This window comes from Haliotis asinina, chromosome 1, assembly GCF_037392515.1.
Source record: "Haliotis asinina isolate JCU_RB_2024 chromosome 1, JCU_Hal_asi_v2, whole genome shotgun sequence".
Taxonomy (NCBI): domain Eukaryota; kingdom Metazoa; phylum Mollusca; class Gastropoda; order Lepetellida; family Haliotidae; genus Haliotis; species Haliotis asinina.
The window spans coordinates 55740158-55766157 of record NC_090280.1 but is presented as its reverse complement, the minus strand read 5'-3'; the positions used below and the strand labels follow the sequence as shown (position 1 = coordinate 55766157).

The following is a 26000-nucleotide window of genomic DNA, read 5'->3' as shown; positions in this document are numbered from 1 at the left end:
TAGTATTTCTGTAAGCCCTGGGGAACAATGTACACTGTGTATGTTACATATAAAATACAGTCTTTCAAGCTGGCCCAGAGAGAAGGATGATGGGTGAACGATTCATTATAGACATTAGTGAGTGAGTATGGTTTTACGCCGCCTTCAGCAATATTCCAACAATATCATGGAAATAACCCAGAAATGGGGTTCAACCATTCTACACATCGACTCGAACACGGGACGTCTGTCTAATGAGCGAACGCTTAAAACCACAAGGCTACATATGCCCTACTGCTCAAATGTAGATATGATACTCTGGTTAATGAAGGTTACCTCATATGGCAGAGCAAATGACGTTTTTCAAAACATCGCAACAAAAATGACAATTGCAAGCCTATGATAAATATTGAAATTAAGTATTGATGTTATTCTGTGTTTAGGAAGCTTTAAAAAATCATTACAAACCACATATCGATATCTTGTATTAAAAGTTTACTTCTTTGATAAAGGACATGCTGTGTCACTGTGTGGTGGCACTTTAATCGTTAAACAGATTTTGTAATAAAAACATACTTGTGCAGAAAATAACGTTTGGGTTACTTGACTGGAATGAAGACAAGCTTGGTGGAAGGCGCTCGACTGCAAAGTAATGGGATGAATGCGGCAATTTCGACCGAGTATTTGAAATTTGTAGCGAGTTTTCTATTGATTGTGCCTTGAGTGACGACGGTGCTTGAGCTTGGAGTCTTGATTGAAATCACCTGCCGGGGACTTTTTGAAGACATAATGTTGTTTTACGACTTATTTTATTGCAACAAGTCGGATTTGTGCCATTGCGCACTCAGATTCAATTTAGCTGACTTTAGTCAAAATTGACAGAAACGTGAACAAGCTGATAGAGTGTCCTTCACCTCCGTTCGCCAGCTGCCGTATCGATATCCTTACGTTGAAACTGTATCGCAAATAGGTTGCCTTACATTTACACGGGACGCTATGAATGAAAGGACATTAAAATTCCTTTCAAATACATACCGGAGTGTTGTATAATTGTTGTATTCCGTTACAACGTTGCGCTTTGTACCCTGATATACTGAAACCATTAAAACGAAATTGGTATTTGTTGCCCTAGAACTTGCGAAAGTTGTTTTCATTTTTGAGGAATCAGGCTATCGGAATGGGCAGCCAAGGTGCTTCAGATGCGATGATTGTCAGGCACATTCATCCACTGTTAGTGGACTCAGACCACGTTTTCAGGCTACCGGAAGTGTTGCTGATCGTGACGACGGCTCGACAAGACCACAACATCCGAGTTTCACCCTTGCGAAATCGGCTCCAAACAGCTATACTGATTTGGCAAGGAGGACAACTGGGACAAGACAACGTCATGTCAGCGCACCCAAACGGTGCGAATACGCCTAGATGCCTACATCATCCGGTGTCGTCGCCTGTACCGTGGTTCAACCTTATTGCATCGCCATAGACCTGCAAGACAGCGATTGTGGCCAATCTTGTCAACAGACCATGAAGAGATGTCATTTTTTCAAATGGATCCGTGTTTGCACGTCAAAGGATTTATCGACGTAAAGGAGAAAGACATTGGACCAAACTGCCTTTGAACATGATCGTTTTGGAGGGAGTGGGTTTCATGATCAGACAACAGACCATCGGAGGCAGACCATCCCATGGCTAGCTGTTCCAGAGAAATGTGTGTCTTTCAATGCCCCGGAGACTGCGAACATGTCTTGCAGCATGGTGGACACATGTGATATTGACGGCAAGTGACCCCTCCTTTGTTTGATGTCGTAGTTGTGTCACTTATGTTGTCGACTAGACATCTGCTGACGAAACTATCCACAAATGTTCATTTAAACTAAACTACATTGATATATGTTGACATTTGTGCGTGTAAAGAAAGTATAAATGGCAAGAAGTGGTACCTAGTGGGAGTACCCTGATATGAGGTGGTAGTCAGTACCCTGATATGTTGTCGGGTATACGCCCACGGGTGGTAGTGAGTTCCCTGATCTGTTGTCAGACATAAGCCCCAAGGTTGTACTGTATACCGTGCTACTGCATGTTTATTCAGGCGCTCGCTCAGGGCGTTGTCAAACCAACCGATCTCAGTTAACTACAATCGTAAGTCGGGTGATGAGTGGTGCGAACGGCTTGGAGATACAATTGCTGGTCCAGAATTGATAGTGAGTGATTTAGTGAGTATGGTTTTACACCGCTTTTCGTAATGATCCAGCAATATCTCTTGGGACACCAATGGGCATCACACATTGTACCCAAGGGGGCAATAGAACCCGGTTCTTCGACGTAACGAGCGAACGCTTTAACCACTAGGCTACCCCACCGCCCCAGAAATGGGAGCAAATACTCTGACGTGGAAGAAGGTGCACGTCACCATTTGACATTTCCACTTGGCGAATAAATGTATAATCATGAAATTATTTGTTTTAATCCGATATTATTCTATACATATAGCAGACCAACGGGTGATAATCTCTCTTGATGATTAACCGTTCGCTCGTCTGGACGATGACCCTGTTCTGAAGGTTTCTGGAACAATGCAGGGATACTACTACAACACTTCGGGGAAACTGTTCCTGTCATAGAGCAGTGTTATAAGACATTGCTTGGACTCTGCCGTGAAATTGTCCAAAAGAGATCCTCCTGTAACCAGCACAAGCGTTCCGAATATACACTTACATACCTTTTCGGAATATGAAACACAGGTTTGTTGACAGATATTATCGGCTCTGAGATCAATAATGCACACCTAAAACAACACTGTATTCATAAGCCCACACCCAGGAGTGAATGCGTGAAGATTGATGACCCTATTATCGGTGGTGCGGGAGCGTCACCACAGGCGCTGTCAAAGCTGGACCATAAACGTACATACGTATTTTGGTCAGCCATTAGCTCGACTGAAAAACAGATGATTTAAAGACACATTCATGACAATACCTATTTGTACTGGGCGTAGGGTCCCAGCGTCTTTCAAATGACCATTTCAAGGCGTGAAGCTGAGCGAGCGATGGTTTAACGCCGCTTTGAGCAATATACCAGTAATGCGTGAGAGAAAAGCCGGAAGTGATACGAGTCGGAGACGCTGTCCACCGTGAGACGCACGAACACAGGAATGGTGCTGACAAAATCAAAAATGACCAAGATGTTTCATGGATAAATATTCTCCTAATTCCTTAACATACAACGTTTCGGGGTCATTTCGGAGCCCTTCATCGGGTCAACTGACAGTTGATGATGATGGAGCCTGATATGACCCCGAAACGTTGTGTGTCAAAGAATTAAAAGAAGATTTATCCATAAAAGATTTTGGTCATATATTACAACTTATAAATGCCGCTAAAAGACAAAATTAGAAATATCGGAAACAACATGAACATCTTGGAAGTAGGTTTTGGTCATCTCCCGAAGACGCCCTGAGCATTCATTTGTGTGATATATATATCATTTGTTTAGTTTGTCCAGATGGGGCGGTGGGGTAGCCAAGTGGTTAAAGCGTCCGACGTCACGTCAAAAACCCGGTTTCGATTCTGCACATGGGTACAATGTGTGAAGCCCAGGGATTCGAGTCCTCTGGCCCCTCCATTGGTTTCGCCAATGCAAACCAATAAGTTGAATGTGTTTTTTAGTTATCCACTGTAATATTCCCGCGGTATCTTCAGCTAGCGCACGGAGGGCGAACGCTTTAAATGAATGAGCGAGTATAGTTTTATGCTGCCTTCAGCAATATTTAAGCAACATCACGGCGGGAGACACCAGGTTTTGGCACGTAGCAGGCACGTAGCAGGCCATTTTTTCGTTTACGCCCGATAGGTTGCAAGGTTGCAAAGCTTTATGTTTAGATAGTATTTGTACGGCTTGGCCAACCTTTTTTTGGCAATAACCACGTGTAAACCTATTTTAGGGCCTTTTCGTATGGTAGCTACGCTCCTGCCAGGAATGGACTTCATACATTGTAACCGCGTCTGGACTCGAACCCGGGTCTCCGGCGGGATGAGCGGACGCTTTAATCACTAGAAAATGAAGAAACTTGCACAACCAGCGCTTAACAATCCATCATCTCCGCTTAGGATTTTACCTACGTTTAGGGTGCAGAGCAGATGTCCGTATATGTTATTTATATGTACGCCTTCACATCTTGTAAACTCACCTAATAATTACTTTCACTTCCGAGCAGACAGACGTTGCCATGACAACCATGACAGCAATTTCCAGGAAAATGACGGATTAATATGTAAACGCTGTTTATCTTAAAAGAGTACTTTATTGTTAATGCATTCTGTGAATATCAGATATGAAAGTCTAACTCTGAACTGTTCACCTTCAACCGAATCGAATGTTTTCCATCAACCAAGTCTATCAAGAAATACAAGCAGGAAATAAAGGAATCAAGACCACGTTTCAGGAGCCAAAACTGTTTTTTTTTAATGTTGAATTTAAAAAATAATTGAATATGGAAGTTAATTGTTATTTAATGTATTGATTGTGTTTGAAAAATATGGTACAAATATTTTGGGAAATAGAAATACATCCCCACCGATTTTCTGAAAGACATTTCCTATGCAGTGACGTCAGGCGTGGGAAACCGGAAGTAAAAGCAAGTACTATTTCTTCTACAGCAAATCGTATAAATACAACATTAAGGATACTTTTTAAAATAAGACCCAAACAAAAACACCATGAAATAATGCATCATGCTTTATGTATTTTTTTTTATATTTTCTAATTTATTCTGTACGATGTTTTGAGGGAATACTTATCCTAAATGTCCATTTGATAATATCTTAGAGAACTAGTTGTAGCACTACTACTATATTCTAATGACGTTGAAGCAGATGACAGGTTGAAGAAGCGATAATGTTGTGATGTTTTTATCTTGCACACGTTTGAGTAGTAAACCGATTGACTAATCAGATCTTGGTGACGGCTTGTACATGAACAGGACTTCACATCGACAAAAGAACTAAAGGTAGGCAATGCGCCACTAATGAGCGTTACGTGCGGTGCCACGGGTGTGCCAGTGGATTGTTTTGATTTTCTGTCTACTACTGCTAACTGCAAAGTCCAACGAGCTATTTTGTCTATATTCTTTGCAGAGTGTGGGATATCTAGATGACCTTGTTTTAGCTTCGTTCGAGTCTCAAAATAAACCACTGAGATATATAGCTATTGATTTTAAGCTCGCACGTATTATCAACAGTGGCCTCAATGAGATCGAAATCTTGGATACTCAGTAGTCGTCTGCACCGTGACTTAGGTAACTCGTGCTGGTTTTACACTCAGACACACTTTTCAGACGCAAACATATCCTAGGGCCACATGAACCATGTTATTAATTTTGAAATTAACTGTAGTAAATGATGACAACAATGCATGCCTTTTTGACACAGAAAACAACATACAAAGTGTAATCTGTCAATAAATGAATAATTTCACCCTACTGGGACCACAGAAACACCAGGAGGAGATGCTTAGTTTTGACCATTTTCTTGATACGTTTTGGCAACATCCGTGATATGTCACTTTAATGTGTGCTTTTTATGTGTTGTTTGTATTTTATTTAATTCACAATGTCCCAGATATGACACATCAATGGTCCAAACCACAAAACGCATGCAAACAACTTTACATAACACAAACAAAATTATTCTTCTAAGTTCAGAAGCTATTGTGATGCATTTAAATATTAACAGTGAGAATGATATTGAACACATTGCCTTTACAGAGACTCAGATGTTTGTTTGTATATTGGACATTGATTATTTTAATGATGTTTATGTTCATTCACACTCATATCCACACCCTTTCTATGCTGCACGATAAATAAAGTCTCATTTATTGTTAGACTCCTGAAACTGATAATTTAATTTTTATCAGTGATGACTCTGCGCTGATGTTATATTAGATCTGTGTTGGATATTCAAAGAACAATCTCATAACAATAACAAATATGTTCACTTGTTGTCATAAGGACTGGGATATGTCACTGACTAGCTGCCTTTGTATGGCATCACTATTTGAGGGCATTGCACTGTCACTGACTGTCTGTCAAGAGATATTGTGGTATCAACACATGCAGAAGGTGTCACTGAATGGCCATTGTATGCTGTAGTGGGAGGGATGTGTTTTGTGCCAGATAAGATGTTTCATCATGCTAGGAAGGAAGTATCTATAGCTGGCTGACTTTGTGTATAATCATACAATAACTGTCTGTCTCAGTGTAACGTCAAAACTTCATGATTATGGACACTGATGACAAAAACATGAACGATCAACTTCTTTATTTGTACAATAGCAAAGTTTCGGTATAGAGTTGTATATGCTTAAAACGGTGTAATCTATACAGAAACATCAGTATTATGAAAATCAAGATGGTTATTGTCCATAATGCTTTGTTATCAGTATCCCACCAACTTTAACAAATCAACAGCTGTCAGTGTCTGTTATTATAACTGGCATTTTACTGTTACCAAAAAACACCTTTGATAGACTCAGGACTCTTGTTGTTTTCCAGGCTTGGGGCAGCCAGGGTATAGCTATGCCATTTTATTTTTAATCTATCTACATGTTGCTTCAGGAGATTAATGAACAATGTTTAATTCAGCATTTCAAGACCAGTGAAGTCTGGTAGTTCAAGACCAGTAGATTTCAGTGAGGACAAGTGACAATGTCCTTATGCAGTATGCACTACAGCTTTAGTTCCTTCAACTTGACAGATTAAGTTTCTTCCAACATTTGACACCAAATCAAACTCTGTTTCATCTATGCCAATGATATGAGAACTATAGTAATGGAAATTCAAGCAACTTTAAAAGACCTATATCTACATAAAAATTCCAGGGGTAAACCCTAATATTGAAATCCATGTTTTTTCATCTCACTACAGATATTGGTTTACATAAAATAAGTCAATTTGGGGAGAAAGAAGTGGACTCTAGATTTGAAACAAATTGAAAGAACAGCAGTTGTTTATCAAAGTTAATACATGACTGTGAATAGCTGGGCTTCTTGCATGGTGTACGTAATTTGATACAGTCTCAACAGATAAAATAAGTTCTTTGACCATATGTACTTTATATAAGCGATGCATATTTGTCATACTTTAAAACCCTACAGAGAAAACTCAGTCATTTTCAGCACCTGCTGATAACAATAACACATAGTCAATGCATTAGAAGTCAAAACTTTTTCTGTGTTTCTAGGATACTTTTGCACTTGGCTGTAAATATCTAACATTTTCTCAGTCTTTCTCTTTCACTGTATTGTCATGTCAGTACCACACATTATTCTGACAGTGTTCATGCCATAACTGAAGAAATGTTTACTGTAACAACCTGTTACCTAATGTTCATGCTTCCAGTAGGAATGACCTATACTGAACCAAAAAAGTTAGGTGTCATGTAGGGCTGCAATGAATTTATAACGAAGCAAATATGTTGTTTTTTACAAACAGTAATTAGTACAAATAATATCTGTGAATACTTTATGGTGAAAGAGTAGAAATGAAAATAAACAAACATGTAATTGCTTAAATTGAAACATTAAATTATAATTACACTTTCTATAAAACAAGAAAAACTCAAACAGCATGTCAAACAATACTGATTATACTGTGATAGCCTACTGACAGAACTGTGGCATACTTTCAAGTAATCAACACAGGGTGGGAGGGGAGAAAGGGAGGGGTTGTGTAATGGTTTATGTGTAAGATTTGGATTTGATTCCCAACATGGGTACAATCTGTGAAACTGATTTCTGGAATATTGCTGGAATATAACTAAAAGCAATGTGAAATCATACTTGCTCACTCAAACTAACAAGTTTTTTGAACGTATGTTTGGATATCCCTCATTCCCTTTTGTGCACAATATTGTTCCCATTTCCCATTTGACTTTATTGCTTGGGGTGTCCATAACATAATTCTTAAATCTGATGTTTACATAATGTACTCCTTTGTAGCTAGATAATTGGTTGGTCACATGAGAAAATCATGAGTAAATATATGAACGGCATATTTTGAAATTCGCACATTATTCAGCAGATTTTATTTTTAAATGACATACACACACTACTTCCTCGTGTCTGGGGAAATCCCTGGGAATTCCAAAGCTCAATTTAATAGAGTAACACTGTTTTTGATCATTTAGGCCCTTTAATGTTAATCTTGTGCTTTAGCATTCACTGAGATAAGTCAGACAGTTGGACTGCATGTCCATTTAAGAATGTCATGGCAAAGACCCATCCCTCAGAAAAAAGAAGGAAGTTCACACCCAGCTATTGACTCAGTAGTGTCAAGGCTGACAAGTGACAGTCGGCAGCCATCTATAAATTTACCTAAGTATCTGTTTGATACATCTTTTCATCAACTTTCAACAGGTGGTATATTGATCAATGAGGACTTGCACAAGTGATCAAACACAGGTTAGTCAACAGCTTTGAACTTTTCTCACTTCTCCAATTTTATCTCTTTACGGTTGGTTATTGTATGGCTGTCAGTATATCTGTCATGCTTGCCAAATCAAGCTGTGCAGTACATCCCTTGAGGTATGAAATAGTAATATGAAAAATTATAAGATTTCTTTTTCTGTTTGAGTTCATTGGAGCATGAATCTATAGAGAGTAAGAGCCAAACAGTTTAAATTATGAATGTGTTGCAAGTCCTGTTGGTTTGGCCTTCAAATGTCTCCACATTCATGTATCCAAAGAACTCATACAACATGAAATTCTTTATGTGGCTTTGAAGGACAGGGGAATAAATCTACAGTGGTTAATACCTGAGTTTTTGTAACCATAATTTAAGATGTAACTGTTAATCATCTCCTGCTTCTGAATTGTCCCAATTCTTTTCTTGGCTTTGTTTAGAATTTGTATCATTCAAAAGTTTCATCCCCAATATTTTAACTTCCTATCAGTGCCAGTTATGATGAAGTCCTTACAAGGTAATATTTTTCCATACTTAGAATTGACTGAAATAGCTTTTCCAGGGATCGAAAGAGTACTTAATTTGCATACCATGGCATGGTATATATCATATATCGAAATGGCCTTGATGAAAATTTTTCAATGAGCCCTAAGGCTTAGTGGCGTGATTAAAACTATGAAAATAATACACCCCATCGTTTAGTGGAAAATACAATAAACCTGACCATCAGAAATGATTCAAAACCTATATTTACACCCCCTGAACCTGTTGATCGATTTTTCCCTCCTTTTCTCAGCTTAGCATGGGTGTGGCCATTTTGAATGCCATTACAGGACCATATTGATAATGTACATCTTGTTCTATAGTTGGATGTTTCCACACCAATTCCCGGGAAAATGCCATATCACTACTCATGCGCAAAATGTCCTGTAATCAAAGAAAACAGCATGTATTTTTTTCTCCTAATTCTGGCATGACTTTTGGAGATATTCTTTTCTGATTGGTTGCTTACTGATCATGATTGATCTTAAACCTAAATCAAAGGACAGCAAATTACATGGACCAATGCACCTGTGTATGAACACATAGCACTCGATGTCCTTATTGTTTATAAAAAAAGGCAAAATCGAATGTGAGCATTTTGATTTTGGCAACTTCTGTACTTTGTTTGGAGATAAATTTGATACAAAGTCATGTCTTTAATAACCTACTGGATTTAGTCATCAGTGTTTACAGTCCTTTTCTGATGATTCATCCACAGCTCCTACACAGCATTACTCTGCCATTCTCCAAAATCACTGTGAAAACACAAATCCCAGCCCAGTGCTGTGGGTCCATGTGGGGACATGTTTGGCATCAGATGACACTCACCACCAGACTTAAATCACAAGCTAAAGTACCATCAGAATTAAAACAAATAGATTTATCCCCATATTAAAACAGCACATGAATTACTTGAAATTGATATGGGATAGCACATTGCTCCTGTAGTTACGCTATGCACATGATGGCATCAGCTGAGACACTTGCGGGAATTGTGAACATACTTCAGTTGAAGCTTAATAATGAATCAGAAACATTCAACATCATTGCTGTTTTATGTTTATTGTCAGTGGATCCCTGTCGGAATCCAAATGTCAAAGGTACATCATGTAGAGGACAACCTGTTGTGATTACTGGAGGAGTCATGAAATGCAAAGTTTTTATGCCTAAAACTGCCTAAACTGGCATGTTACTCTGAAATGAGTGTGTCTGTCATTTTTATAGTCAGTTTGACAGTAAAAAGGAAAAAAATCATAATATTGAGTGTTGTTCGATTGATTTTCTGTTGTCAATAAATGCTTGGCAACTAACACTATATTTAGGGGACAGTTTCAGTGTGTGCCTAGTTGGATGTTTATAACCCAGAAGAAAGCTGACTGAAACAGCCCTCAGACTACTGGATGAAGTTATGGACTCTGAAGTTAGAAACTATGAAGTTGCACCTCTGCTAAAATTTGTTATCTTTAAAGGCAATAAGTTGGTTTGCTTAGTTATGAAGATTTGGGACAATGATTGTCTCCGAAGGTAATTGCTTTGTTGCATTATATACTGTATTGAGGTGTACCTTGTCTCACAAGCATTGAGTTCCTGGGGACCTCTAATTATTATTTTAAGGGGGCCATGCAAGGAATGTGAAGGCCCAGTGAAGTATAGGTGTACAACACTGTATATTTTGATCATAGTTTTAGAATCTGGAATGAATCATTCATGGCGGCCCAGATAAGCTTCGTCGGGCAAAAATTGCATAGAAACTTTCCAATTATTCATTGAAAAACAGTTGTTGCCTACCAATTATGTATTTAAAATGTTAGATATGCAAAAAGTGTAAAACATGTACAGAATATATTTATACAAGTCGCTTGCATGATGAAAAAAAGCAAAAACATTGATTGCTATCTTGCTATTGAGTTGTACTGGACTAGTGTTGTGCTGTTAGTATAGGATTAGTGATTTTTTATGAAATCATTTCCATTATATTTAAGATGGTTTTAATTAGATATGACATAAGGTAGTACACACCTGTTTAGTAAACTTACTCAACGACATATACATGGCAGAGTAAAATCACTGAAATGCCCACATATTTGAAAGCAGTGGGTGGCAGAAAATGAAATACAATGTACCCACTTAACATTCATAATCCCCACCCCACATGAGCTAAATCTTTTCTCTGATTACATCTTTTTCATCTGTGAACAGATGTATTAAACAGTGCACATGGCTGCTAGGAAAGAAACAACCAAACACTTAATTAGCAAAGTCAAATATGTGTTCTGGGTAGTCTGTCATACAGATCCTGAAACAAATATGTCCATGAAGGCCCATGCAAGTCTAGATTTCCACAGTTTCACGTCTAGAATAAGTGGCAAGTCTAGATTTCCACAGTTTCTGGTCTAAAATAAGTCTAGATTTCCACAGTTTCAGGGTACAATCAATAACATTGTTCATCTGTGTGAACACAGTGAATTTTTTTTTCCGCATCCATTCTCTACATTTGTGCGCCCTATTTTCAGGGGATGTATATACATGAAATGTATATAAGTTCAATTCTATTAGAATCCAAAATTAGCCTTGGAAGAAAGCTTTGATTCAATTCTACTTCTAGTGAGTCTGACAAAGAAAATTCTTTCCAGAATCGTACCCAATTTGTATGCAAGTGTAATTTCACAGTTTCTGACTTTATGCATAAAAAAATTATAAGCGAAATGTTATGAGAACCACCCACGTTATTGTCATCCATATTTATGGGGATTAAGTGATATACCAGAGCAGTTAATATTTGAGTGTAGCAACAATAGAGGTATTTTAATACATGTGTTCAGATACTGGAAACTATCAGGACAAGATTTGAATACAACTAATGAAGGTCCATGCAATAAAATCATTAATGAAGAACACTGCTGCTATTACAGGCAAGTGATACACCAAGAATCAATACTGTTGAGTTTCATGTTTCAGTGTAGGTGAATAGTTCACTGTTACTTTGTATGATCAGCATACTGTCACAGCCACTCTGCTTGTACAGGAATGTGGGTGCGGTTTACAACCGACCTTTTTATACATTGGCTGTGTCCCATTTGAAGGTTGTCAGCTATAGGAAAGCCATAGACAAGATGGTATAATTTTGATGAAGATTGGGCTCAGTTTCCTGTGGCCATACAGCACAGGCTAAACATCTCAGTTGTCTCTTCAGTACTCAACAGCATGAAGATAACCTGACAGGGAAGGGCCCAGTTCTTTCTTAAAGCAACAGGCCAGTGATTTCTTGTTCTGAATTAAGTGAAAGTGACCCTTTTAACTCAAAATTGGTTAATCCTTCCCAAATTTTGATAGCTTTTAGGTAAATATTATATGTTGGTAAGGTATGTAATAAGAAGTGTGAGAAAAGTGACTAAAGCTAGTCTACATTATTTTGGTCAGAGTTTACATGTACAATTTATACTATTCCGTTGCCAATCCTCAACATAATTCTCTTATTTCTAAATAGTACATCAGCAGGCTGCTGGCAGTGTAAAACCATGCATAAAACCATGCCTTAATATAAACATCATCTCTCAAATGCAGAGATTGATGCTCTTGATGTTGATCACTGGATTGTCTGGTCCAGACTTGATTATGTGCCAACTGCCACCATATTGCTGGAATATTCCTGAGCGTGGTGTTAAACAACCAACAAACACATTACCAATTTGTATCTGTTATTACTGTAACTGTATCTTCTTATTGTAATGACATAAGAATGACATATAATTTACTTTATCATAGTCAGCTATAAGTGTTGGTTTATGGGCATTTATTCATGTCATGGTAATATGGTAAGTTTAAGAAGGATATTTCTGATGTTACCATTCCAATGTCTAGAGCAAGCCTGGCATTTGTCTGATTTAAGCAATGAAGGAAGGGACCCTGGTTATTGTCTGATATTCAGATTTACTGCTTGACACGTATTAGATGAGCCTGCACAGTAAACGTGTTTGTGAAAAGAAGGCTGGGCAGGGAATGTAGACGAATACACTTGGTTGCTACAGGTACATGAGGTAGAGAGAGGATTGAGGGAGAGATTAGGAATTGAGGGATTAAGCATGTGCAATACACTCTGACTGTGACATAAATTCAGTGCCGTCTCTGTTTAACACGTATCCACAGACACGATTCGCACTAGGAAATTGAATTTGTCAAGTTCTAGGCGACAACCTGTTTCACTCATTTTTCGAATGGAATGTTCTAAAGGGCCTTCCCATAGATGCAAACTGGGATCATTTGTCAGGTTGTGGCTTGTCTAATACTGGTCATCAGTAGGTGGTCTTGAGGTCTAGGCTTAAACATTACACCAGCAAACATCAAAAAACCTAATCAGGACCTATTTAAAGACTCTCATAATATGTGTACATGTAAGAACAATCAAGTAAAAAGACAACAGTGGAAGCTAACACATAAATGGGGTTCATGTGTAACAAACAGAAGCCATACTTTTCCTTCACAGTCAGCAACTTGCTATTCTGACTTTGTCGAGTAACCAGTGGGTTGATATTTTGTGTCACTTTTGGTCATATTCCATCAATAACCTTCCCAGGATGCAAGGATGTATATCGCGTATTGTATCCATATGGTTATGAAACCCAGCATGGCATGATAATGGAGTTACTGATTGTGTAGAGTATAACACTGAATTCTGCAAGGAACAATGTTTCCTAAAGTTTTCAAACCTTTTATTCATGTAGGGCACTGAACAGATCTTGTGTAATTGATCAATCAATCAATGTACCAACCAATCAACCAATCAATCAATCAATCAGTCAATCAATTATTTATTCAATATTCAGAGGCCACAGGCCTATAGTACAATATATAGTAATAGTATATAAAAGAATTTTGTACATGTGTAAAGTACATTTGTTATTTGATATTATGTTTTTAAACAGCTGTGACGTTTAAACAATGCTCGATGGCGTTTCTGATGTATAAACCTAGCAACATCCTGAACCATATCATGGTTATTGCAGTTTAATATTGTGTAAAATTTATCTACAGATGGATGGACATAACAATATTCTTTAAGTAACTTTTTCCGTAGTTTATCATATAATGGACATATGAGCAAAAAATTATATTCGTTTTCTATGACATTAGTATTGCATGATTTACATTATTTATCTTTGTATACCTACCTTTGTCAAGTGAACATTTCAGCCACTAGACTGTGCCATCACTGAATGAACAAAGAGCAGCGTTGACATAAACCTAATGATAGAAATGGAATATTTAGAACTCTTACCGATCCACGACCCATTCTTTTAGAACACCACAGAGGTTTCAGAACTGCAGCTCTGATGACCATCAAGGCTACCTGTCAAGAAGACTGTTATGCAAGTGGAGCCAGTGTCTGGATTGATGACTGTTTCATGACTGTAGTCTGATGACCCAGTGTCGTATGTCTCTTCTGCTTCTGATATAACAGTCCTTGTGGTGTATGGTACCATCCGGCTCGTCTGAGGAACTCTTTTATTACCAGCCATTATCAGATAGACTTTGTGTTATATTACAGTCTGTCATGTATAAACGTGGACATAAAAACTCTATATGGTTGAATAACTGTCATAGTGTTGGGTTGGAATACTACACCTACATTATTGTGTTCCAGAGGCCATCTCCAGGATACGGTCCAAATACCATGTCCCTGGGTGGAAGTTGGGATAGGAAGTTGGTGTGGTGTGTGCACTGTTAGTTGTTTATTTGTAGACATGATTATTGGAGTTCAATGCAAGTCAACAAAAACATGTCATATGTAATTTAATTAAAGCATACTATCATCAGATTTTGTGGTTCGGTATACACAGTATCACCATTTGAACTGTCGATATCACTAGTTTCATGGTAGTTTGGTAAATTTTAGAGGCACCCTCAGGGTTTTACCTCAGCTCACAAACATGGATGTACTCAAAACACACAATTATTAGTCTTAGGGTCCCTACAGACAATGTGAGGGTCCTGTGGAGGTAACAGTGTAGAAAATATACATTAATTTCTTTGGAGCCTAAATGAATCATTGATCATGTGGACTCATGGATGAAATGATGCACATAACTGCTCTGAAAGAAACAACCATGCACATGGCAAAGTCAGAGATGTGTTGTATGTACAGTGAATAATATTTTGCATCCCGCTGGATGCAGTGAATTCTTTTCTGCATCCATTCTCTACATTTGTGCATAGTGGATGCACAATTATGTGTTACATAAAAACATTCATTATCTAAAGCTGGGTATCCTCTTGAGTTTTTATGGTACAATGACCATCATGATAGAGACTGTCAGTACCACTGGCATTATGATACAGACTGTCAGTACCACTGGCATCATGATACAGACTGTCAGTACCACTGACATCATGATACAAACTGTCAGTACCACTGGCATTATGATAGAGACTGTCAGTACCACTGGCATCATGATACAAACTGTCAGTACCACTGGCATTATGATAGAGACTGTCAGTACCACTGGCATCATGATACAGACTGTCAGTACCACTGGCATCATGATAGAGACTGTCAGTACCACTGGCATCATGATACAGACTGTCAGTACCACTGGCATCATGATACAGACTGTCAGTACCACTGGCATCATGATAGAGACTGTCAGTACCACTGGCATCATGATACAAACTGTCAGTACCACTGGCATTATGATACAGACTGTCAGTACCACTGGCATCATGATAGAGACTGTCAGTACCACTGGCATCATGATACAAACTGTCAGTACCACTGGCATTATGATAGAGACTGTCAGTACCACTGGCATCATGATAGAGACTGTCAGTACCACTGGCATCATGATGCAGACTGTCAGTACCACTGGCATCATGATACAGACTGTCAGTACCACTGGCATCATGATACAAACTGTCAGTATCACTGGCATTATGATTCAGACTGTCAGTACCACTGGCATTATGATTCAGACTGTCAGTACCACTGGCATTATGATTCAGACTGTCAGTACCACTGGCATTATGATTCAGACTGTCAGTACCACTGGCATTATGATTCAGACTGTCAGTACCACTGGCATTATGATTCAGACTGTCAGTACCAGTGGCACCATGATACAGACTGTCAGTACCACTGGCATCATATACAGACTGTCAGTACCACTGGCATTGTCATACACATAATGACTGAACAGAAATGGTGACGTTTCTGGAATAAACTCTAACTTCTAAGACCATCTTATCGCCTTTGTGTGTTTTAGGACACTTGACCGTGTTTACAGGTGGCACTTTGCTATTGTAGGGGTCAACTGTACCTGTTTCTGATCTCACAAACTCAGGATCAAACATTTTCTGAACATTAATCATGTACAACATGGGTATCAGTTAATAGGTATTAGCCCAAGCCTTCTTATTATCCTGTGACCCTTTCAACTGGAAGGCTGGTGCAAGTACATTTCTGCTCCTAAACTAGTGCAGTTTTAATTAGATCATCCTCACATGAGAGTATACCAGATATTGGGGGGTCATCCCTCATCTCCGTTTGAAAGATGAGTACAATAGTAGACACACTGGTAGTTTTGAATCAAAGTATAGTTAACTTTAGTTGTGAGTTTGGTTTCATGCCGCACATAGCAATATTCCAGCTATATGGCGGCGGTCTGTAAGTAATCAAGCCTGGACCAGACAGTAGTGATCAACAGCATAATTATTGATATGTGCAATTGGGAACAGATGACGTGTCGACCAAGTCAGCGAACCTGATCCCCTTAGTCACGTCTTACGACGAGCAGAGTCGTCATTTATGGCAAGCATGGGTTGCTGAAAGCCTATTCTACCCCGGACCTTCACTGGTCTAAGTTTAGTAAAACTGGTCTGATGTGCATTGGGCACCAGATTCATAGTTTCCATGTCTTTGGTCTTCTGCTCCTGTGCCAGTAGTGAGCATGTTCAAAGAGCAGTCTAAGTATACTTATCCTCAGTACTTTTCGTTACACTCCACCACTGAGTCTAACAAAACCTTATGGGAGGTCGCGTCAGGTAACCTTTGAGATTGACCAATCAGAACACAGCTTACCAAATCGCAAAAGTGGACATTCGCACATGCCTTTGGAACTTTACGTCTCGAAAAGGTTCTTACCTGAAAGATTCTGAATGCTATTTAGTGTACGCTCACTTCCGGGTGATGCACACAGTGTACGTACAACCATGACAACAGTGAGTAAAACGTCGCTGAAATGGTGTTTTGGGCAATATGCTGAGTTTTGTTTGTGGAGAGATCTGTGTCAGTGGCCTGAATGTTATGAAAGTTCCTCCGATCCCTAAATAGTAGCTGTTGTCTGATTGGTTATATCTATTTAACCGTCTCGCGTTTGGTTGGACGGTCATTGGTCATGGTTACCTGACGCGACCTTCTACTAGGTTTTGTTAGACTCAGTGGTAGAGAGTAACGAAATACACTGAGACTAAGTTTACTTAGACTGGCTGAAGGAGGTACTAGTATCCTGTGTGTGTGTTAATATTTAAGGGTTAATCCTGCAAAGGGCTCACTGAGTACTTTCACTGCTGCAAAATGAAATGGCAAAGTGCAACCTTGTATTTATGGTCTGAGTGCATATTAATGCTGAGCTGTTCGAAGAACACAGGTTTCAGCTGGAAGACAGGAACCTAAGGAACTGGCTTGGATCAGTGACTCTGATGAATCCATGGACAATGACGGAATGATCACCTTGAATATTTTTATAATAAGACTGATGTGAATTATCAATAGCAAACTTAAGTGTAATATACTATTTTTATACTGAACAGCAGGCGTAATCTGTTTTTTTCTGGTGCAACCATGATATTATGAAAGGTTGCACCAGGTACAAGTTGGTTTCATTTCTTTAAATCAAGGACTGCTACCTCCTTCTCTCCTCCAACTCTCCCATCTCCATCTCTTTGTTTCTCTGTCTCTCTCTCTCTCTCTCTCACTGATCTCATTTCTAATTTAAACAGCGAAGGATGTTTATGTACATGTGATTACATGTTTCAAAAATATTGTATTTACCTTTATATATTTATATTCACAGTAATCCATTGCATTTTTCTTCAAAGTACTATTTTTATTGGAAATAAACTGAGCAATTATATTTTCTCTGAAATCGAATACAGTTTGACTGCAACTTCTTCAGAATTGAACAATGAAGGTCAGTAAATCTGATTTGCCAGTGGTTATTATTCAAACTGAAATATTAATCAGAGTGAGAATTTGCCCAACTAATGCAGTGCACTAGAGATCATGGTCAGGCTAGTTGATGATGGAATGTGTGCGCAGTGCCCACGTGATTATTGCCCTGATGATCCTGCTGGAATAAAAAAATCTTCTGTTAATTGCATTGGAGAGACACTTTTAGTAAATGGTTTATGCAAATCAAATCCTTTCTTGTTGGGTGAAGTCACCATTTCCTGACAAGTTGGAAAATAAATGAGAATTGTGTTGGGCATGATCTTTCAGTCAGCAAGTAATTGCTTGTCTAGCACTTGATAATTGTGTAAAGGCGTGCCATAAAATCTAGGCTTAAATTCTTTCTAGAAGGCATCAACAACAGTGAGCAGGATGGACACGAACCTTGATGTTGATCTAGAATGCCATATTGAAACTTGATGGGATTTATGGCAGGAAAATCTGTGTCCTTTTTCTGCTTAAAAAGGAAAACATGTCAGGGTCAGGACATAGAAATGTTATGCATAGTTATTCGTGTTTAGGAATGAATGTGGCTACTTCATGATATCATGTAAAATTGATTTCTGTATCAGATCATTTATGCAAATATATTATTTGAAATATTCTCACTTAGCCATGATTTCAGTTAAATAAATATAATTTATTACTTAATTCACAAAAGTTTTAATGTTTTTTAACAACCGTTCAGAAAAATATTTTGAGAGGAACAGACTTCAAAGTGGACTAGTAATGGTTCGTGTTGAAGTTGTACCATTTGGTAGACACAAGTGGAGACAATTCATCTGTCTCAGTATATATAGAAGTGAATGAGCTGGTCTCAACAAACCTTTGAACGGAATATGTGTTGTATCACAGCAAGTCAGTTTGACTGGTGAGGAAAGCCAGAGGTGACGCAGGTCATTACTACTATGGTGAAACCTATGGACACAGGTGAGGTGCAAATTGTTTTTGATAACTAGTTTTACTTCGGTTATGATTTGTGAAGCATTGCAATCAAGACACTTGTCTGTTGTTAATCTTCTAGTCTCCTTTTGTTGCACTATCCCCATGGAGCTGAGAATGCAAACAGAATGCACACTGATCAAGTGACCAGGGCCTAAATTTTCAAGGGTCTCTTGGGGTTAATTAAGATAGTTGTAGGTTAATGTTAATGTATGGCACTTATGACTATCTTAGTGCTCAGAGAGTTTAAAAAATGTAGGCCCTGGATGATAAGATCTTTCATGGTGTAAACACATTTGAGCAATTACAGTGGCTGCTTTGTGACTGCAGACACTGGCAACCATTTCTGAAATCTTGTCGGTAGATGTGTAAGTGATTTATGTCCCTTTATGAGAGGGGCACCTGCCATATCTGCAAATGTTTCTGGGAGGCTTATTGGCAGGTGTGTTGTGTATTGCACAAGGAGTGAACATGTGTTAAAGAGATCCTGGAATACTCCTGGTACTAGTGTCACTGCAATTAGCCTGTCTTGCAAGTATGACTTCATACTTCAAATAGAAATCTGCAGAAATGACCAATTGTCCTCTTTCACTTTAAAAACAACACTGAAATGGAAGTATTTGTGATTAGGCACATGGGAATGGTGTAGCACATGTGATGTATTTATTATATGCCTGGCAAGAACTGCAAGTATGGCATAAATGAATATCTTCGTGGTTTGGCCTGCAGGGTGTATATTCATGGAAACATTAACATAGGAGATGTGAACAAGCTGATGTTGTTCAGGGTACAACTTTATTGGTGCTTAATGCCACACTTAGCAGTAATCCAGCAATATAGTGGCAGTCTGTAAGTAATCAAGTTTTGGCCTGACATTCCAGTGATGTTCATATGAGCATTGATCTATGCAATTGGCATACAATGACATGTCGACCAATACAGCAAGCCAGACCACCTGATCCTCTTAGTTACCCTTTACAACAAGCATGGTTTACCGAATATCAGTTCCAACCCGGATCTTCACGGGTCAAGTATCTGTGAGCCTAGTGGATATGATTAAGTGTGTGCATGTCTGATAGGAATACATAGGTTGCTAACAACCCTCACCTCTGTGTGCCAGTCACCAATGCTTCAGTATCTTGGAAACATTCAGCATGTCCTCAAGTCTCTTCATTTACTATGTGTAGAAGAGAAGTTACAGTTAAGAATTTAGGGTGTGACACACAACACTGGTCAGAGGTCATTGTCCAGTAGGTTTGTAGGAGTGAATGAATGAATTTATTGCAGTGAAGGGGCCACAGTCACATTATACATTATACACTGTACAACAGGATACAAACACTGATGGAGCGTCACACAGTCGACAGGTGATATATTAATGATCGTGGTCATGTTGGCGACAAAAACAATCTACAGTCAACTCTTGTCTATCCGACACTCAGTGATCCGACATTCACGTTAATCCGACTAAATATTAGGGAACCATTTAAAACAGTGATAACTACTCTTGTTAATCCGACATTCTCGCTAATTAATCCGATAAAAGAGAGCTGACTGTACGCTTCTTCATTGCAAGAAATATATATACTTTCAAAGATACGTGCACTGGATGATGTTACATTAGATATAGTTTATGTTCTGATGGATATTTGCAGTGATATCTTGGTAATAAGGATTGTCTTAATTCGTCATAAAAAGGGCATTGTAGAACACAGTGTAGTTCTGTTTCTACAGCTGGAACAATACATAATGGACATAGACGTTCCTCCCTCTTTAACCCCAGTTTCCGCTCCATTTCAATCATTAAGCAGTGATTAGAACATCTTAGAGAACAAAGTGCAGAGCGTTAGATTTTCACTAATATAACAGATAACTTTCAAAAGCCGCCACAGTTTTAACTGACTAAAATAAAGATGATTTAAAGTGTCGAACCACTGCTGGTAATCCGTTTCAACACACCTCTGCTTGAAAGATTGAAGGAAGGAAGGAGGGGATGGTGTTAGCAGCATTAGACAAAGCTGACACACTTTTCATCTTCTTGTATTCTTTCACTGTAACATTTAGATACAGATACTGGCATTTTATCAAGCAGGCGATCAGTGACTGAGTAGGACATGATTATGTTACAGAGATTGTTTGTACAAGGGTTAACTAAAACAACAATCAAGGCTGGCAGTGTGATGATAAGGATGAAGTCTGGCAGAGTAATGATATGGATTGATGCCCAAGATGTCAATCACTCCATTGTCTGGTCCAGACTTGATTATTTACACACTGCCCTCAAAAAGCTGTAATACTGCTGATTTAGGCGTTAAACAACATGAAGACATTGTGAAAACTCATTTGAAATTAGTAGAATGTTTTTAGCTCTCTTATTTGTTTTGTTGTTTTGCTAAGCTTAAGGGAAAGTTGAAAATATTACAAATTCCAGTGTGAGGTTTCGTGTATTTTGTCACTGGGCCTGATTATCGTGTCTATGAATAACATTGATACTGTTCATGCTTAGTGACCCACAGTGGCCTTTTCAACTACCTTTCAGACCTCACAGATGCCCCAAACATGGTGTGGTAGTGTGTAGCTTTGTACTAAAGCACCCTGTGAGCAGTGTCAACATCCCTGTCACAATTCATCATACTAAGGAAATACACAAATTATTTCTCATCCTGCCGAACATCCTATGTCATATATGAGATTGTGTATTCTTAAAAGTGGTTACAATGTGGCTCATCATGCTGAAGACCTGGGTTCGAATATCCCACATGGGTACAATGTGTGAAGCCCATTTCTGGTGTCTCCTGTCATGATATTGCTGGAATATTGCTAACATCGGAGTAAAACTCAGTATTGTTAAAAAGTCATTATTTCAAGATTTCTGTTTTCTTTTGAACACTATCCAAAGCTTTGAGAAAAATATCATCTGTTTAGAAGAAAGACCTCACAGCGTGTTGCCTTTTGCAGGGTGAAAGTTTTAAGATAAGACATTGTGGTCCTTGATATACGTATTTTACACAATTTGTCATGAGTGTGTAAAACATGTAAGTATTTCTTATGTACCAATAATAGAAACTGGCACAAGCTCTGTAGAGCATGCCAAAAGGCCCAGTAATTTAGGCCACTGTTTATAAAAAAATGAAATGCCTCTTGGCAGCAATAAAATGCACCATTATGAAAACAAAATACATGAATGGAAATAAACTGCCAAAAGAATTGATTGGGGCTAGGCAATATCTAAGCTGGCCAAGCTGGGTGTGTGTCCTGCTGCTTTGGAAGTACGAGACAAGGTGTATGTTTTATTCTGTTAGCTGTAAGTGGCATAAAGCATGTCACTGCCATCAGCTCTTATTGATTGCCCCTGCTCACCAAGCAACCAGTTTACCATGCAAGCAATTACACAGCCTATGATATCACAGTTGATGCCAGAGTTTGGTAGTCCACTGTTCCTTCGGACAGTTCCCTGCAGGAGCTAACAGGGTATGTAACTGTTCATGATGGATCAGAAGGCTGGGCAGCAAATGTATGTAAGTACAGGACTCACATATCCTGCATTGTCATCTTAGGAATCTGTGTGTTTTTAACGCTACAATATGCAATGATTCAATTGGACTGGAGATCATCAAGTGTGTACCAGACAATCAAGTAATTGATACTACTACTACTACTACTACTACTACTACTACTACTACTACTACTACTACTACTACTACTACTACTACTACTACTACTACTACTACTACTGTCTGCTCAGTGAACAGAGGCAACTTAGGAACAACAAACTTATTTTCTGAAGGTGAGACCAAATTTATGACATGTGCTGTCTAAGTAAACTTACCCTCAGTACTTTTCGTTACACTCCACTACTGAGTCTAACAAAACCTTATGGGAGGTCGCATCAGGTAACCTTTGAGATTGACCAATCAGAACACAACTTACCAAATCATGAAAGTGGACATTGGCACATACCTTTTGAACTTTTTATCTCGAAAAGGTTCTTACCCGAACTATTCCGAATGCTGTTCAGCATACATGCTTCTGGGTGATGCACACGGCGCACGTTACAACCATGACAACAGTGAGTAAACAGACGCTAAAAGTAGTCTTTTGGGCAATATTCAAGGATGTCACTGTGCTTCACTGTGCCATGCCATCAACCAGTTCACTGAGGTTCCTGTAAAACCCTTTTGAAAGGAGTCCCCACTGGAGGAACTGTCTAATTACCAGTGATAAATATGTCCATTTGAGGTCATACACCAATTTTAGCCATATTCCAACAATATTAATGCTGGAGACATCAGAAATGGGCTCCCATATTAATCATACAGGGTGAAACCAATTTCTGATGTCCCCCGCCATATAGCTGGAATATTGCTAAAAGCGGAGTAAACCTCAACACACTCACCCACTCTGTAAAACATGAAGGGAATCAAACCCGGTTCTTAGTTAAGAAAAGTGAAGGATTCAACCACTGGACTCCCTAGAACCTCTCTTCCTATGCAGTTTCATGAACACAACAGTGTGGAAATTTATACTGGTTATTAATTTTATGCCAAACTGTATCATGTTAATTTCATGTAGTGGAAAGAATATCTATATATACATTACTATTTGTGTTCGCTTAATGAGATTGGACACAATGAAGTAAATATTGTCACAGTCTGTGACTTTGTGTAAATTGCAGTTAATGAAGCAGAGCAGCATGTCAGTGTAACTATATCATTGTTGCTGATGCACAGTCATACATATACATTAAAAGTGGCTTTAAACCACACAATGCAAGTCTGTCAGAGCTAATGCACGGACACTGACACCTGTTACCATTTCAATCATCGTGACATGGACAAAATATAAACAATGACACACACACCTAATTTTCAACACTGACAAGTGTATTGATATTTGGTGTCAGCATGATATTGTACATGTAAAACATGACCACATTGACTGAATGTAGTTAGCATCGTTATTTTAGCTAATGTGATGATGAAAATATTGCTGATTTTGTCCCATATCTTTCCTCAGTGGTCATGAATTTATGTCTTCATCTGTAATCACATATCCAAAACCTGAGATTACCCAATCATCTACTGGAAATGAAGTCAGGTACTTGTTGGTGAGGTAGATGAACATTTTTGGGTGTATTACATACTACAGATCATATTTGATCTAACCCAGTAGGTAATACAAACACCAGCCTGTTGCAGTCTTAAAGGGAGACTTCCACCTCACAGTTGGTGACCAGGTTGATTGCCTGTCATTGGACCCTGACAGTGTGGGAATATATGTAGCTTGATGCAGCATTCAACACTATTACAGCTGGATGAGTGATTGAGTAAGGTTTATGCTGCTTTTAGCAATATGCCAGCAATATCATGGCAAGGGACACCTGAAGTGGTCTTCCCACATTGTTCCCATGTGTGTAAGTGATCCCAGGTCTTCAAAGTGATGAGCGAAGGCTTTTAACAGCTTATAGGCCACCCCCAGCTTGTTGATCAGGCTAGTCATTGATCAGCATCATGACATGCCAACCCACCCATGAAGATCTGGAATACAAATGAGCTACCATGCTTGTCATAAACAGTGAGTAATGAAAAGGTTGGGTGATCAGATTCATTGCTTTTGTTAACACATGTACTTGTACCCCAAAAGCGCAGATCGATGTTCATGATGTCAGTCACTGGATTGTCTGGTCCTGACTTTGTTAAATACAGACTGCTGCCATATATAGCTGGAATATTGCTGATAGCAGTACTAAGCAAACAAGCATCCCTACCAAGTCACCAAGCGTGACCACCTGATCCTATTTGTAACCTCTTCTAACAGGCAAGAGTTGTTAGCAACCTATATATTCTTATCACAGATCCAAGCGGAGAAGTCACTGAGTAATTTGTCATTATAAGGAAGTCATCAGTAAAATCTTGCCCACACTTAATGATATCCACTGGAACCACAGATGCTTGAACCATTAGTTGTGACGTGATGTTCTGTTTTCTCAGCCTTCTCTGATGATGTTATTTTGTTGTGGACGTTGTTGTCTTTGGAAATACATATATTTTGTTAGTTTTATGTTAATTTAGCTGTCCCAGCTGTTCTAGGGCTGTCCTAGCCGATGTTGATGATGACGATGATCCATTCACACACTCGCACCTTGTCATGAAGTAAATGAAGATGCAGACATGAACTATTGTGTAGTGATGTTCATTATGAATATGTCCCTTTGGTGAAAGATAGCTTGGAAACATTTTGCCAGAAATGAATAAATAGTGAATGAGTCAGTTGCATTGAATCCTTCTTCTGACACAGTTAAAGCATGGAATGTCTGTTTAATGTGGGACAAACGTCTTAAATAATGAAGGTCTTAGATGTTTGCCACTTGGTAGCCTACAGGTGAAACTGTTCACTCATCACACCGAAAACTCAGGTTTGATTCCCTACATAGGCACATTGTGTGAAGCCCATTTCTGGTATCCCCCACCGTGTTATTGTTGGAAAATTGCTAAAAGCGTCGTAAAGCTGAACTCACAGTTAACCACTTCTGTGAAACCCACACACGAACAAACACCTATGTAGCCTTCAAACCCTTCAAACCAACGGTAAATAGGTATTGGGGAAAGAGGCACCTCACAGAGGACAGAATTTCCAGCAACCCGTGTGAATTTTAGGAAAGTTAATCTTTATAGATGATGAAAAACATCTGTGTTTTTTTTTGGTTTTTTTTTTGTTTTTTTTTGTAACAGTAAACTAGAGAAAAACCATTACACTGGTATTCCAGTGAAACCTAGAAACAAACCATGTTCAGAACCAAGATTTGAGCAGGCATTATCTCATATCTAGGGACTGGAAAAAACAGAAAGGGGTAGGGGG

The 26000-nt window shown here is 38.7% G+C and overlaps 1 protein-coding gene across 1 annotated transcript in view; it reads left to right on the top strand.

Moving 5' to 3' along the window:
- Positions 1 to 4858: 4858 nt before the first annotated feature.
- LOC137294403 (protein retinal degeneration B-like) overlaps positions 4859 to 26000 on the top strand; it is a 120846-nt gene continuing 99704 nt past the window's right edge. The window contains exon 1 of the mRNA XM_067825409.1: positions 4859 to 4984. The gene's annotated coding sequence lies outside the window, so the exon portion shown is untranslated. The remainder of the gene's footprint in view (positions 4985 to 26000) is intronic.